The 17,863-nt window shown below is 44.6% G+C and overlaps 1 non-coding gene across 1 annotated transcript; it reads right to left on the bottom strand.

Annotated features, from left to right (window-relative positions):
- Positions 1 to 4,514: 4,514 nt before the first annotated feature.
- LOC123118275 (small nucleolar RNA snoR99) lies at positions 4,515 to 4,617 on the bottom strand. The gene has a single exon (XR_006457826.1). It is a non-coding gene; the product is annotated as a small nucleolar RNA snoR99 (small nucleolar RNA).
- Positions 4,618 to 17,863: the final 13,246 nt, after the last annotated feature.

Here is a 17,863-nt window from a genome sequence, read left to right on the forward strand (position 1 = left end):
TAAATTGTACATTGTTATATAACAAACAAAAGTTTGCTACCAAAGAGAAGGGAATGTGTTGCTTCCATGTAACAAATGCTTAATACAATTACAAATAAAATTACATAAGAAAAACTGTTACAATGTCCACGTGTAAGATGTCTGGGAAGCAAGGGTATTGTCTTGGGTTGCAGTGACGCAATAGGGAAGGGATGGGCGCAACGTCGCCAAATAAAATTGTCGCCACTATGATGGAAGCAAGAAAAGGGACACTTCAGCCAGCTAGAAGCGCAAAATGGCAATATCCTGGTCTGTTGAATGGTTGCAGAAGCTCGAACTCACATACTACGTCGGCAAGTGCATTCCTGGGGGAGGGCTTCAGTCATTATCTCCGCCCATGTCTCCAGCACTAGAGCTGCAAGAAAAGCTCGAGGCTCGTGAGCCGCTCGAGATCGACTCGTATTTTTGCTCGACTCGAGATCGACTCGAAAAGAAATGAGCTGATTATGAACATTTTATATAGCTTGATCGAGAAACGAGCCGATCTTGAGCCAGCATTGACTCACTCGATTTTAGCTTGATAGCTCGATATCATATAAGTATATTAAATAACCTTCATAACAATCTCCAAGAATTAGGATAATTCATTTCCATATATGTTATATACTATTTTTTTTCTTTACTTTACCTACTAGCAAACATGGAAATTAATCATGGAGAAAATTTATTCTCATCACGTGGCCAACCGTGTGTTCAATATCATGTTATTTTGGTCAAAACTTGAGACCTGGCGCACCTTCGTCTTGTTATTAAATACTACTCTTCACTTGAGAAAGGATGAGTCGAATTTATAGTGATTTTTCTATTCTGTTGTGGCCTACCTAGCTTTAAAATTTGTCTTAAAGTGATTTTAAAAATCATCTTATTTAGCTCGAAACTAGCTCAAGGTCGACTCGAGATAGTTACAAGATGAGCATGAGCCACTTTCTGCAGCTCGACCTTGAGCTTCGCACATTTTGGGCTCGCTCGAATTTTAGTATGAATTGTGCCGAGCCTAGGCCAACTCGCTCGAACTCGACTCGTTTGCAGCCCTATCCAGCACCCCCACAGCCGCCCTTAGATAGATCTTGGCTAAGGATGGCAATGGGTAGGGTATGGACAGGATAGAGCAATACCATACCCATACCCGTATAGTTAGTGGGCACAAAATTCTACCCATACCCGTACCCATGGGCATGAAACTTTACCCATACCCATATCCGACGGGTACCCGTACCCATTGGGTACCCAGCGGGTAGAACAAATAGTATACAAGTTGTTCACAATTTTATGCTCATTGATAGCACAATTGACAAAAAAATCAATTATGTCATCTCAATAACAGGTAGATGAGTAATTGACCAATATCAAAATTTAGAAATCATAACATACTCTTAAGTCAATAGGAGTAGAAGAGTCACATGACAAATTAATGACTAATTGAGGACAACTTAACATTAGTTCACCAACGGGCAGGGTATGGGTATACCCCTGGGTACAAGACTATTCATGTACCCTACCCATGACTTAATGGATAGGATATGGGTACTACCCGTGGGTATAAAAGTGTGCCATACCCTACCCATGCGGGTACGGTACCCGTGGGGTACCCGTACCCGTGGGTAAAATTGCCATCCTTAATCTTGGCGCCATTCTGTGGGGAGGCCGGTGCAAGGCTTTTGAGAGAGCAATTATGCAAAGTTGACATCATGTGACGCAAAACATGCAGCAGAAGCTTACCTGAGAAAACCAGAGAATGTTTGAACTATCAAAACATGGCAGTGGTAGCACCAAAGAAACATATATGTACTAACATATGGGAGCATGGCATATTGCAATGGTGAAAGTAATAGTAAGATCATTTTTTTTAAAAAAGAAGCGGGTAGAATGGAAACAATATATGTGGAACTGAGGAAGCATATGAAGCACAATTTAGAAGCCTAGTAGGTAGGGAACATGAAAATGTGCTATCCCAGTATGGATCATCTAAATTGGAAGTATAAAATATTGAAAATAAAAATAACTAAGATTTGCGATTTGGGCAGAGTTGCGGCGGAGCAGTGGATCTGGTGAGGCGAGCTGGCGGCGAGCCGAGCGAGGTTGGGGCAGAGCTCGGGCGGTGCCGGCGAATGTGGAAGATGGGGTCGTGCAGGATTAGCTGGAGGGGATTATGCACGGGACTAGTGGGAGCTCGTGTTTTTCTTCTTCTTCTTTTTTTTTACATTACGAGGCAAACTCTTGCGTCAGATTTTGAGTGAATCAACGGCCGTCGAGCGGTCTGACTATGGCGTCCCTTCAGACTATAGATAGGAAGTGTTTTCCAACAATATATATGGTTTTAGTAAACGAGTTATCACTCGTCAAACATTTGTGTTTGCTCTATGTTTTTTTTTTGAAAGGCGCTTGCCCGGCTTTAGATGACCGAAGCCCTTAGCGTTTAAAAGACACAGCCAAGGTTCGCGAAGACATACCCAAGCCTCTATTTCAGAGGACGTTTTCGCTTCCACGTCTCATCACTTGGCTGAAAATGACCCCTAGGTAATTTTGTAGATGGCACGTGTATTATTTTGGTAAATGGCCGTGTACAAATATATGGTGGCTGTAGATTCTCGCTCAAAATTTTCTCAACGTGTGTAGCTATTTTGTTGGTGCGGCTAGCGTTTTCTGTTATACGTGGGCCAGCACGTTCCGTTGACTTCGCAGTCCAGGATTTCTTCCGCAGTTTCGTGCATCTGCGGGCTTCCATCTGTATTTGGGCTATGCACGTCTCTTTATTGGGCTATAATCGGTGCCGTCCTACTGCGAGAAGAGAAACAGCGGTGCCGCCTCTAATTGCTGCCGCTTTTACGGTCTATTCCAGAGCCTGGTGTTCTTTCTTATCGGTGCCGCTGCCGTAGTTTCCGCTAGAAATTCCGCCGCTTACCGCTGCCGCTCTTGCCCTCTCATAAATTTACGTCTCATCGACCTCTGCCATTGGTGTTTTCGGTGGCGTTTTACCCTAAAAAGCGGTGCCGCTTCGATGGTCAGGTCTAGATGTCTCTAGTGTTCCAGCGAAAAAAAATTTGTCTCTAGTGTTTTTTATCGGTGCCGCTGTCGCTGCCCAATCTAGAAATCTCGCGTCTTATCGCTACCAGTTACGTCCTCGAATTTAGGGAGCGTCTTACTTTGCGGTAGCTATAAATAGATCGCCTTCCTTGCGATATTATTGTACTAGGCCTTCTTCCTCCGTGTGGCATACATTAACTACTGGCGTGGCTTCTTCTTCCAGTCGTAATGGCTGGCGGCGTCCGGGTCGGCCTCCTCACTCGCAGGGGGCTGTGGTTGGTCGGCGTGGTGGCTCGGGACGTTCTGCTGCCTCGGCTGTTGTGTCGGCTCGGCCCGTATATATGAACGATGGTCTGGTGTCTGATGATGGTTCGTCCCGTCGGGGTGGCCGCTCTGTACGGTCTTCGGGTTCTGCATGTGCCCACTTTGTACGGTCTTCTAGTTCTGGATGCGCGGAGGGTCTTGCGGCACGATCTGGTTTGCTTGCTTTTTTGTTTTTCCGTTTGTTTGTTATAAAGTTTTCCTGTATGCTAAGTGTTTTTGGTTCTGGACTCTGCTGTTGGTGGTTCTTGCAGGCAGCGGAGGGAGGAGATCGCCGCTGAGCTAACAACTCACGCATAAATCGGTTTCATAACCAGGCTTCTGGATCAATCAATCCTGCTCCTGAACAGTGAAAACCAGCTTGCTTTGTAGAATACAGACGCCGACGAAGGTCAATTCACATGCCGCGCCCCTGCCTCGCCACGCTCACCGCCACAGACGACCCGGCTGACACGAGGCTGGCGTGCGTAGCCGTGCGCCGCAACCCCTCCGCCAAGCTCGAGCAAGTCCGGGCCGTGGTCACCCGCGGCATCATGCGAGCGCTCTTGGCATCGTCTCTACTGCAGCGGATGGAGACGAATAGCGGAGGCGGCGCTCGGCATCCTGGCCGACGTGGCGGCGGCGAGCGCGGTGGGGAGGTGGGAGATGGTCCCAGGGCGCTGGTGGAGGCCATGGCATGGTACGAGAGCGCGGTTATTTTCTTGCTGATCGTTGTTGGATAGTACTTTCATATGTGTGATGTGTTTTATTTTTGCGGGTGTTCCTTTTGGCAAGACGGATCGATCTGTGCAGCAAACTGCTCTTACTGCCGGCCACTGCCGGTTTGGATTCTGGCATTTGCTTGCTCCTTGCCTGATGTTTGCTTCTGCGTATGCATGCTGTCTACGTGGTTCAAGTAGTTAATCATTGGACTGGTTGGCCACGGGTAAATTTAGTTACACAAATTAAGTTACATTGATTCGTGCGGGTATTGGCTGCTGTATATGTGCGTGCTTGGCTGCATGGGACATGCACGGCCTGTGTAATTGATAGCGGCACTCTAGGTTGTACATGAATGGTCGTCTGCATGGGCCATGCACGTGTCTGTGTAATTGTTAGGGTCACTCCAGGTTGTACACGAGCGGTTGTGTGCATGGTCCATCCGTTAATGATCAGCTAAAGGCAGAAGGTTTTAGCAGAAAAAGTGAAGAAGATAGTTATCAGGTGCAAGGGACTGCTTACTCCCATAGGCGGTTTCACTATTTTCAGATTAGATAAGCCAAGGTGGTTTCTAGATCTTAGTAGGCGAAATACTATTGTGGATTTAGATACATTTTTTAGATGTGGATCGGAGGTTGGTGTGATATTCATGTCTTCTCTGTTTGGGATGCAAGTTCAAGTGAAGTCATTTTTTATATCTTTTTTATGTTCATTTCGTATGCATGGCGAAGTCATTTATTGTATTCCAGAACACACTTTTTTGTGGAATATAAGACACTGTATGAAGTTTTGGTTTCCAGATTGCCACATTTTCTTTGAAATTCCATTGTAAATTTAAAAATTATACTCTAAATTAAATCAGTTTGGAAATTTGACTGGTATGAAATGGTATTCAAAAAGTAGATCAGATGCCTATACTTTTTTACATCCACTACTGCTTATTCGGGCATGGGCACCTCCTCCATATCCTCCTCTCCTTTTGCTGCATCTATAATTGAAGTTCAGAAGATGTCCTCCTCCACTTTTGATATGATATTTCTTTGAGTTATTTTTGCTACAGTGATAATGCCCCTTTTGTACAAGAACTGATGGTTACTGCACACTAATCCAAAATCTTATGATCTGCAATTTCTTCATGAAGCTCGAAGTTCCCATGTGTCCATTTTCAGCATGGATGAACGACTACCACCCAGTAAAATTTTTGTCCTCTTTATATTTCTTCTTTTTTCCTTTGCTACTTTTATGACTCCAGATCTCGTGATTGTTCAATACTTTGTTTGTCTTATTCTGTTTTGCAATGTTTTATTGTCAAATTTTTATCTGAATATTTGTTTTATTGTCAAATTTTTATCTGAATATTTTGAATGAACATGGTATTATTATTAATGCTTATGCTTTAAAAGATAAGCAACTAGCAAAGATTCTTATTTTCAGAAATTGGCTTCTATCGAAGTGAGCAGCATAAGTGGACAGTTTGGTAGATTTCAGTGGCCAAGATTGTTTTGCACGATTTCAGTGGCAAATTATAGGAATTTGCGGATTTTCCTGACAAAAAAAATACCCATTTGAATTGTTTAGTCCAAGGAGCATGGAACTGCGGTCGGGCATAGCATTAGCAGGTATGATGCCATACATCCAACCAACCCCTTGTGAACCATCTAAGACATAACAAAGACACTGCATCAACGAAGAAATATCTATAAGCAGACACTACTACCACGTTAGAAAAAAAATGTTTTCCAAGGATAATGTATCAGTACATAACGTATTGGGGGGGCGCGGCGTGCCGCCGCGCGGGTATGGCTAGTAAAATCTAGATACAGCCCATTTGGGCGGCTCAAAATCCGCACACGCACACTGATACAAGCCAGAAGGGCCCTTGGCTCAAAAGCCGAAACGCACACTCAAACTCGGAGCGTCGTAGACGACCATTCACTCTTCGTCTACTTGATTTGGTTCCCTTAGTTGTCTAGCGAACCTTCGGAGCCGACCGACTCAATCATCAATGATCGACGAGTCCTGGATCTTGCTTAGCGGCTTCATAGCTGCATGAGATAGTCATTTTGTACAAAACATGAGCTAGGTGTTCAATGAAGATTCCTTCAATCAAAGCTTTGTTACGGGTTTGCCAAGGGCCCAACCTAGAGCAGTGAGAACTAGCCACGTCAGCCTACATGTGCTGCCAGACATTCGTGTGGTAATGGCGTGAAAGTCAGCAAAACATGTCGGCGCCCAGCTACACCTAGTAACTTCTCTGATGCACCCCAAAGGAATTGTGCCATGATGCAAGAGAAGAACATATGGCTTCTATCTTCGACCACACCACATAAAACCACATAAAACAAGAACACCTTCTCATTCGAGATGGCTTGGTTTGAACGTGAAGATTTCTTGGACCTCGTTGCCAGGGAATGGGATAAGGGTGGTGTTGGTAGGACAGCGGTTGAACGGTGGCAAAATAAAATTAGGCACTTAAGAAGTTTCTTACGAGGTTGGGCTAAGCACCTAAGTGGGGCTTATAAGATTGAAAATGATAGACTCCTTATTCTTACGCAGGCCCTAGATACAAAGGTTGAATCTTCGATTTTGCTACCCGCCGAGCTCCAGGTTAAAAGCGAGGCCGAGAAGAGGTTGAAAGAACTTCTTCGCGAGGAAGAGTTGAAGTGGGCGTTGCGCGCTAAGGTCCGCAAAGTAATCCAAGGGGATGCTAATACTCAATTCTTCCACCTGATTGCGAATGGCAAGCACCGTAAGAAGCGTATATTCCAGCTAGAGCAGGATGAAGGCACTATCGTTGGCCAGGATAATCTCAAAACATACATCACTGAGTATTATAGACAGCTATTCGGACCGCCGGAGGTTAATTCCGTGTCTTTGGATGAGTCCAGGACTGAGGATGTGCCTCAGCTGTCGGTGGCCGATAATGAGATTTTGCTAGCCCCGTTTACGGAGAAGGAGGTGTTTGATGCTATTGCACAAATGAAAAACAATAAGGCTCCCGGACCGGATGGGTTTCCGGCTGAGTTTTATAAAAAGTGCTGGCACGTTATTAAGGGAGATCTGTTACCTATGTTTAACGATCTTTTCTCGGGACAACTCCACTTGTTTCACTTGAATTTTGGAACTATCACATTACTCCCGAAGAGAGCGGAGGCTGTGCGAATTGAGCAGTTCAGGCCGATTTGCCTTCTCAATGTTAGTTTCAAAATTTTCACCAAGGTTGGGACGAACAGGCTCTCACAGATTGCGCTTTCTGTGGTGCAACAGTCCCAAACGGCTTTTATGCCGGACAGAAACATTCTTGAAGGGGTGGTTGTCCTGCATGAAACGCTCCATGAAATTCACTCTAAAAAATTAGATGGGGTAATTTTTAAGGTGGATTTCGAAAAGGCGTACGATAAGGTTAAGTGGCCGTTCCTTCAGCAGGCATTGCGTATGAAAGGTTTTGATGATGCCTGGCGCCACCAGGTGGAATCTTTTACGCAAAAAGGGAGTGTTGGTATTAAAGTGAATGACGATATAGGTCATTACTTCCAAACTCACAAGGGCCTCAGGCAAGGAGATCCAGTGTCCCCTATCTTATTCAACATTGTGGTAGATATGTTAGCAATCTTGATAGGAAGGGCGAAGGATAATGGACAGGTTAGTGGCCTAGTACCTCATCTGGTTGATGGAGGTGTATCTATCCTTCAATACGCTGATGATACGATAATATTTATGGAGCATGATTTGGCCAAGGCGAGAAATATGAAGCTGTTACTATGCCTCTTTGAACAATTATCAGGGTTGAAGATCAATTTCCATAAGAGCGAGTTGTTCTGCTTTGGGAGAGCCAAAGACGAACAAGAGGCTTATAGGCAATTGTTTGGGTGTGACTTGGGAAGTCTACCTTTCTCCTACCTTGGCATTCCGATTCATCATCGTAGGCTAACTAACAGAGAGTGGAAGTGTATCGAGGATCGTTTTGAGAAGAAACTGAGCTGCTGGAAGGGTAAGCTCATGTCATACGGAGGCCGGTTAATTTTGATTAACTCGGTTCTCACAAGTATGCCTATGTTCCTCTTATCATTCTTTGAGGTTCCAGTGGGAGTTAGGAAAAGACTGGACTTCTATCGCTCTCGCTTCTTTTGGCAGGGTGATGAGCACAAGAGAAAATACCGACTTGCTAAGTGGGATATTATTTGTCGACCCAAAGACCAAGGTGGGCTTGGCATTGAGAATCTAGAGGTTAAGAATAGATGCCTACTTAGTAAGTGGTTGTGGAAGCTCGCGTCCGGCACTGAAGCAATGTGGGCGCAAATCATTCGCAGCAAGTACCTACACACTAGAACGCTATCACAGGTATCAGTTAGGCCGACTGATTCGCCTTTCTGGAAGGGACTAATGAAGGTAAAAGTATTACTGTTCAATAGGACAAAGGTTGTCCTTGGAAATGGTGCTACTACGCGTTTCTGGGAGGATACTTGGCTGGGAGATTCACCCTTGGCTATTCAATATCCGTCTTTATATCGTATTGCTCAACGACGTGAGGTGTTCGTGGCGACGGTATTTCAGACTATCCCCCTTAATATTCAGTTTAGACGGTCGTTAGTGGGCAATCGCTGGGAGGTTTGGCTCCAGTTAGTTAGGAGACTAATGGAGGTACAACTCTCGGACCAACCTGATGCATTACGCTGGAAGTTGACCAAGTCTGGAGCTTTTACAGTGAGGTCAATGTATCTTGATGTTATTAACTCAAGTTACATTCCAACATCCAAAAAGGTATGGGATGTTAAAGTTCCTTTGAAAATAAAAGTGTTTATGTGGTTTGTTCATAAACAAGTCATTCTCACAAAGGACAATTTGATAAAGCGTAATTGGACAGGACCTACTAGGTGTAGTTTCTGTGATCGGGATGAGACAATTAAACATCTCTTTTTTGATTGCCCGCTAGCTAAGATTCTATGGCAGACGGTGCACATTGCGTTTAATATTACTCCACCCACGACGGTTACCGCTTTATTTGGGACTTGGCTTAATGGGATTGACTCCGCATTAGCAAGGCAGATTCGGGTGGGAGTTTGTGCGTTGTTGTGGACCATCTGGTTGTGCAGAAATGATTTGGTTTTTAACAGAGCATCACGAATTCATTTTTTGCAGGTTATATTCCGAGCTACAGCTTTGATCCGTTCGTGGTCATTACTCACTCCGATGGAGGCCAGGGAGCATTTGGTTACTGGGTCTACCCGATGGAAAATGGTTGCTCGGGTTATCTTCAACCGGTTTGGATGGCGGTCATGTAATAGGATAGGCAATTAGTTTTCCTATCTTCTTTACACTGCCGGTTGTGGCTTTTTTATCTCTGGCTAGTCTGTGTTTCTAGCCTTTCTTTCGTTTATTTTTTAGACTATGGAACTTTGTATGCACGACTTGCTGTTTTCTTTAATAAGAGGGCCGTATGCATCATTCTTGATGCAGAGGCCGGGGTACTCCCCTTTTCGGAAAAAAACATAAAAGCACATAGTCCATCCCCAGGATCGCTTTTGCCCTTCAGTTCCACTTGGGAGGTGATCTCTAGTAAGTTGCCTTAAGAAAATCTTGATCTTGGTGGGAATCTTTGCCTTCCAGATATCCATCACTTGAAATTTGGCTACACCTTGATGCAAAGGGTGATATAAGGATTTGGTTGTGAACTGACCAGAAGGTTCAAGCTTCGAAGTGAAGGCACCTTCTGCCATCTAGGGAGATATCGAGCCTAATAATATGGCTAATAATATTGCCAATCTCTGCCACTGTGTGCTCCGCTTGTCCCAGGGGTCGTTGGAGTGTGTGTCGCCATTGGCCATGCTGCCATATATCACTAAACATCGCGTCACGATCTCGGGCGATGGTGAACAGCTCAGGAAACTCATGCTAGAGGGGTCTGTCCAATCCATTGGTCAAGCCAGAACACGGTGGTTTCTCCATTCCCTACGTGATGACCGCGCCAATGTGGAGTACGTGACGAATCCCCATAGTTTTTTAGAATTGTGAGCCATGTGCGGTCGAAGCCTTCACAAAGAGGGCTCTCTGCAAATATTTATGGCGAATGATATCTGGCCACGGCCCACCTGCCTTGTTAAGATCTTGCAAGCCCATTTGGTCATCAGACACCAATTCATGAGTTTGCTGTTGATGATGCCTAAGCCCCCAACCTCCTTGGGGGTGCATATGGTGCTCTGTTTTCCAGAATCCTTCTCCCAAAAAATTCTGGATCGAACATAATCGAATTTCGCATGTACACCATCTTGTAATAAAAAGAAGCCCATGATGAACATTGGGAGACTGGACATACAAGAGTTTATGAGCGTTGATTTTCCCCCGGTCGACTAATGCTTTCCAATCCATGGTTCGCGTCGCTTGCCGAACCGGTCCATGATAAATTCAAAGTCTTCGATTCTTAGATGACAATTATTAAACGACATCCCTAGGTATTTGATAGGAAGGGCCCCGAGCTAGCAGTTCATCATGTGGGCAGCACGCAGCTATTCCTCGAGGTCTCCTCCAGTGAAAAAGCCTCGCTCTTGTCATAATTGATTTTTAGACCCGACATACACTCAAAGCACACCAGCAAGAATTTGAGTTTGACAATGCTGGTGGTGTCGTTTTGTATCACTATAAAGTTACATCGAACTATAGCCATACGTGGACTTATGCACGTATTTATTTAGAAGAAATCCTTGATAAAGTTAGGCAATAGTACATTTCAGTATATAAATTCAAGAGAAAGAGATTCTACCACATGCACATGATATCATGTGCATTATCTGCCATGCACTGAGTTGGACGTTCACACCTCCACCAATGTATTCACTAAATAGTGTTCCTTCCACGTGACACCTTTTTCCATCATGCGTGGCAATGTTTTCCCTAGATTCCCTCCGCTTGTCCCTTGCCTCGCACACCGCACACACAATGAGTTTTCTCTCCCACTCACTATATAGTACATGGATTTTATTTTTATTCTGAGACTATTAAACAACTGTGTATGTTGAAACAAATCTTGGACAAATATTACGTTTGACCCTGTGTGTCTTTCTTCCGATGACATCTTCAAAACATGCCCATATCAAATATGCTTTGACAATCTTGAAACACGACAAAACTTATAGGAAATGGCCCGGACCACAAGAAACACGATGCAACATTACGGTACACACTGGAACAAGGTAGCACACAAACACAAAAGAAAACATTATAATGGCTCCAAAACGCGATGAAATCCAAAAAATATGGTGTGAAACACAAAGAAATTAACACTGTAGTGCACAACTGAACAAGTCAAAATAAAATAAAATAAGGCAACACCGAAGTACAGAAGGAAACATTATAGTGCACCCCAAAATATGGTGAAACCCAACAAAATTGGTTGAAGCACACTGACAGAATAGGACATTGTGGTGCACACCAGATTAAGGCAGCACACTAACAGAAAAACATTATGGTGCACTCTCACGACGAAACACAAAAAATTTAGATAATTATTATTCTTATATTGTAGGAAGTTGAATTTGTGTCTTACATATTAGATGGTGCACTAAATAAAAACCACTGTCCATATGAGTAGTTAAAAATATGTGTTGTGAATAAATCATTTTAAAATATATATTTAATTTGGTCTTATTTTAAATAACTCATCGGAATAAACACAATTGTTTGTACAAAATATGAATCAAGCTTTTGTTATGAAGATATCAGGCATCTAATTTTCAAATGAAACTCAACTAGTTGTGCCTAACTTGGACAGAGAATCTGGTTTAGTTGATACTAGCTAGGATGTTAGGTGAGGAAATCACAATGCATATCCCAATGTAGCATGCGTGGCTCCATGCATGAATGTCCAAGCCACTGAAAAGATAAGGTTGCAGTAACTAGCTAGTGTTATATGGCACTCCTCAAATCGCATTTCACCTTTCCATTTTGGTGTAATGGGACGATCAGCACATGATCGATGTCTGTTGTAGTTGTTGTAGGCTATGTAACATGCATCCAAAACATTTTGGTGCAATGGGACGATCGTAACTCACACGCATCCTGCAGCTGCATGTGTCAAGCAAAATAACAAACATGGACCATGAGTCCATGTCCATGTCTCCGTGATGATTATGAACATGCGTGTTGAGATCACAGTGCTGATGATATCTTGAGGTTTCCTTGGTGGCTTTATGGATGGATTCAGTCAGAAAAAACTCCGTCACAACTTTGTTTGTCCAACCGAATAACATGCATCCGGGAGAACCATTTACTTGATGTTTGCTTGAACCCATCATCACTGATGCTCAACTAGTCCATTTGACAAGGCCCTAACTAGTAGCCTTAATAATATATAACAACATGATAACCCGGGGATTTCAGATTGTTAGGAACAGAAGAATTAGCAGTAAAGTTCATTGCGCACTTGATAGAGGCAATGACACAAAAATAGATGCAGCACACCGACACAAAATGAAACATTATGGTGCACTCTAAAGCACGAGAAACTGAACAAAAATAGATTAAAAAAACATCCTTATATTATAAAATAAGAATTTGTGTGATACACTTAGATGGTGCACTCTGAAACAGAGTGAAAAATATCTGAATAAAAACTACTGTCCATATGAATAGTTTTAAAAAATATTGCATTTGGGTTTTGAAGGTTTTTTGAAAATATATTCAATATTGGTCTTGTTTTAAAGATCTCATACAAATAAACAAAATTGTTCAAACCAAATGTGAATCAAACTTTTATTAAAAGGGATACCAGACATCTCGTTTTTAAAAGAAAATCAACTATATTTGGGGCTACATTTGATGGAGAATCTGGCTTGGTTGATACTAGACTAGGACATGGTAGGATGTTAGGTGAGAGAAATCACTATGCATATACCATTGAAGCATGCAACGATGGATCCATGCACGAGCGAGGCTCTTCACCTTATGCACAACAACGGTGGTGCGGTGCTTGCATATGAATGTCCAAGCCACCGAAAAGATAAGGCAGCAGTAACTAGCTAGTGTTTGCTGGCACTCCTCACATCGCATTTCGTCTTTCCATTTTGGTGCAATGGGACGATCAGCACATGGTACCTGCTGTTGCCGTAGGCTAGCTAGGTAATATGGATCCAAAACATTTTGGTGCAATGGGACGATCATAACTCACACGCATCGTGCAGCTGTATGTATCAAACAAAATGACAAACATGGATGATGATGATGAAATGAGTCTTGAGATCAGAGTGTTGTTGATATGTTGGAAGTCACAGCTTTGTTTGTCCAACCGAATAACATGCATCCGGGCAAACCATTTACTTGATCTAATTCTAGCGTTTTGAAGATATTTGCTCGAAGCCATCATTGCTGATGCTCAACTAGTCCCTTTGACAAAAGCCCTAACCAGTAGCCTTAATAATATACTAAATAACAGCATGATACACCGGGGGTTTCTGATCGTTAGGAACAGAAAAGGAATTACTAGCTACTCCGTAGTAAATTTCATTGCACACTTGATAGAGCCAATGACACATGCATTCTTTGGTCCTAACATCTTACACTGATAAAGAGTAGTGAAATCATCCCCAGCATCAGAAGGAAAATAAAAACAGTGAAATCAAGCATGTAACAGTGTCACATGCATGCTCTGCAACATAGATAAACCAAGCTAAGCTCTTGCGGAGCCATGATTGACAGATCGAGCTCGCAATCTCATAAGTACATAGCAGTACCAAATGTTTCTTGCATACTCATCAAGCTAATAGACCCAAATCTAGTGATCGACTACTACTAAGTAGTAACTGCAGGGAGGGATCCATAGTATAGAGAGTCCCGTAGCAGCTCCGGATTCCGGCTCAGGCCATGCCTGCTTATTCCTGCGCTGCAGCTCCTCTAGCTACCATCTAGCAACCGCCACAGCCTCCCCCGCCACCGCCACCGCCACAGCCCCCTCCGTCACCGCCCCCTCCGCCGCAACAAGCACCACCGCGGCACCGCCTCCGCTAGATGAAGCTACAGCTGCCGCAGCAAGAAAGAGGGCGCTATTACCGTCGGCTGATGTGGTCCACCGTCCACGACGAACTTGCAGTGGTCGCCGCCGCCCGCGGTGGCGGTGCCCTGCTGGCCTTCTTCTTCTCCGGCCTGTTGCCGCAGAGGAGGACCATGACAGATATGGCCACCACCCCCAGCAGCAGAAGGAGCCACGGCGTCTGCTGCTCCTGCGTGCCCAAGCCCGCAGCAGCAGCGGAGGCCAGAAGAGCTCGCTTCATTCTGCTATGGTCCCTCCCTGGCCTCTACCACTGGATATCTCTCACGAATTTGAGTTTGGATCAAGTGCAGCGCAAGATTTGAGGAGGAAAACAGAGTAGCGAGGGAGAGAGAGAGAGAGAGGAAGAGGGGATACTGCAGGAACCCACGGCTCTCTCTGAAACCCCGGCCGTGAATAAGGAGTCGAGGGCTCGACGCTATTTTTCTTTTCATTTTTTTGAGTTGAAGGGCGCGACGCTAGTAAATTCCTCCTACTTTTTTTTGAGACAAAATTCCTCATAGTTGACGCCGACGCCTGCGGTCGTTCGCTGCTGGGTCGCAACCCAAGTTGGCGTTTTGTCAGCTTCCCAGTGGTTTTATTGATTTTATTTTGCGGTTATCTGTGACTTTTTCACTGTGTGTCCGGTTTTCTATGGTTTTTTTTCCTTCCTTTTCTTTTCTTTTCTTTTATTTTTCCAATTTTCTTTTTTATCCATGTCTTTCCTTTTTTAAATGCAAATGCATGGTGAATATATTTTTAATACACGGTGATTTTTTCATACACATTGAACATTTTTTTATATATGTTGAGCCTTTTTAATGCATGGTGAACTTCTTAATATACAATGAACTTTATTATATATAGTGAATTTTCTTAATATCTCTTTTGAAAAGTAAAAGGGGTGGAGTAAACCTGTTTTTATTTTCTTTGCTTTAGTTTTTTTTCTCTATCTAGAAGTGGAATAGAATAATCCGGTTGAAGGGTAATGATCATAAGTCGACAGAGCAATAAGCACTAGGGTATCCACCCGCCCGCCGGTTCGAATAGCCGGTTTCCTCCCCTTCCGCTCAAGCTAAAGGTTCTGGGCTACGGCTTCCGGTTCGGACACTGAATAATGAGAGAATCGTAGAAGTTATCGGAAGTACTGATTTTTTTTCCAATATATGTTGACCATTTTTTTAATTATGATGATTTTTACAATTATATGGTGAACTTTTGAAATATAATGTTATTTTTTAATATACATTGAGGTTTTATTTTACTATGCAATGAACTCTTTTTTAATGGATGATGAATTTTTAAAAATATACGGTAATCTATTTTTTATATACAATAACTTTTTAAATGGAAGGTTTACTCTTCTTAAGACCTATTGAACATTTTTAAATATTTCTTAATTTTTTAAATATGTTTATATATTAGATCCGTGAAACAATATCCAACAGGCGAGTTCTCAAAAAATTCAAATTAAAAACGAACGATAAAAACAGAAGAAGAAAAACTTGCTCAAGTGAGCTTGCTATAGTGGGCCACCCCATTTTGCGCCTTCCTCAAGTGTGGTTCCCCCATTTGACTCCAACATGTGTCAACCAGGAGGTCTCGTCGAGGCTAAGTCTTTACGTTGCACATGTCACTGGGTCATAGCAGTGATTGGGTCTACGTATCCTCTTGGCTCGGGCCGAACCTTTTGGAGTAGAACAGATGGAAGTAGTCGACACGACATCCTTCCCCTTGAACGAAGCTCAAAGTAATCTTCCCAAGATGCCAGTGATGTCGACTGTGAAGACCACTTGGCGAGGAATGTCGAAGTTGCCGCGACAGACAATATGGCATTTCAATACACAATACTTGCTCTGGAACTGGAGGCAGTATGTTAGGAGGTAGTTGCGCTGGCAAGACTGGTTCGGCCATGGATGAAGGTGGCAGTATTTCACGGAGCAGGAAGACATGGAAGACTGGGTGGATACAACTTGTCTCTGCGAACTTGAGGTTGTACGAGACATTAACCAATTTGACCGAAATAGTCCAAATTATTGAATAGAAAGTTTATGGTTAGCATGTTTAGTGATGGAGATTTTAACATAAGGCTGCAGCTTGAGGTAAACCAAGTTGCCAACTCCAAAAGTGCGGTCGGGGCGTTTCTTGTCCGCTTGTCCCTACTTCCTCTGGTTTGCTAAGAAAAAGTGTTGTTTCAGTAGACTGGCCACTAATTTTCATTCTTGCATCCATGACGCCAGCTCAGGAACTTCACATAGTGAAGGATCTACAACCCCGAAGTGTTTGGAGGACGACCATATAAAACTTCAAAAGGTGAGATCACCAAAGTGGACTTGTACGAGGTAGTGTACCAGTATGCCGCCAGATAGAGCCATTCAAACCACTTGTGCGGGCAGTTGGCGACAAAACAACATAAATAAGATTTGAGGCATTGATAAATCCTCTCTGTGGTGTCATTCATCTATGAATGATAAGCAAAGGACATCATAAACTTAGTGTCAACAAGCAAAAACAAATCACGCCACAGGTTGCTTGTAAAGACCCGATCTCGATCAAAAACAATAGCTTGGGGCACCCTTGGAGCTTGGACACATTCTGCATGTAAGTGTGTGTGACACTTGTGCAGCTGTGAGAGGATGCTTCACTGCAACAAAGTGGGCATACCTAGACAAGTTGTCAACAATAACCATAATGCAGGTGATAAGTTCCTATATAAGTTCTAGTTAACAAAGTGGGTTGGAAGTTCTGGACCTCAGAACACAAAACAAATCACAGACGAGTAAATTCGTATATCAGTTCTTTAATCAGCATGATATTCCATTCCGAAAAAGGGTTTCCCCCCGCTTTGTATACAAAGCAACCAACCGAACCATACATGAATAGGTGCTGGGGCGGAAGCAGCACAGTCACGCCCAAAAGAAACGACAGAGAAAAGCAAAAGAAACAAATGCCGAAAACGGCGGATCAACAAAACGAAGAAGCCTCGCGATCGCAGCGCCCACCAGAATCTTCCACTAGACTCCAAGACTCCGAAGCGCCGGCACCTATCAACACCTTCAAGAAGGATCGCGACGATGACGACACTGCTGCTAAGGGTTTCCCCCGGTACACGACGAGGCGAGAGGAAGGGTAGCTCCGACGCCCTCCCGGAAGGTCAGGTGGCACCCACAAGCGCCACCGCGTCGGCGTTGGCCATGCCAACAGGGGTTTCCCCCGATCCCAACCCGCACCTCGGGCGCCCCGGAGCCTGCCACCAAACCAACCACCATCGTGCGCCAATGCGGTCTTGAGGCCCCCACGCCGTCTCACCACGGCACCACGAAGTGAGGATAGCACGCCGAAGAATCAGAGCCGGGACTAGGGCATCAGCACCATCGGCACGCGGGAGGGCCCCACCTCCACCGTCCGCGACGGTAGCCGTCCGCGACGCAATAGCGGGAGCACACCAGGCCCGTGGGCCCACTGGCCCGGCCGAGCCCTCGTGGGCTCGCAAAGCTCCCGCCTTCGCGCTGCTGCCGGCACGCCGGCGGTGCCGCCGCCCCAATCCGAGCCGCTCTTCCTCCTCACCGCGCCGCAGACAACGAGGCTACGCCCAGGGACCGGCCCGCTAGGACCCAGATGGGGCCCTAAGGGCCCAGATCTGGGCCGAGGACGCGCCGCCGGCCACCCTGCGCAACCAGGCCGCCCCGCCGCCAAAGGACGGCGCCACCACCGCGACGGGCCGCCGCCAGCCATCTCCAGGCCGCCGGGCCGCCGCCAGCCGAG

The sequence above is a fragment of the Triticum aestivum genome, chromosome 5B, assembly GCF_018294505.1.
Source record: "Triticum aestivum cultivar Chinese Spring chromosome 5B, IWGSC CS RefSeq v2.1, whole genome shotgun sequence".
NCBI lineage: Eukaryota > Viridiplantae > Streptophyta > Magnoliopsida > Poales > Poaceae > Triticum > Triticum aestivum.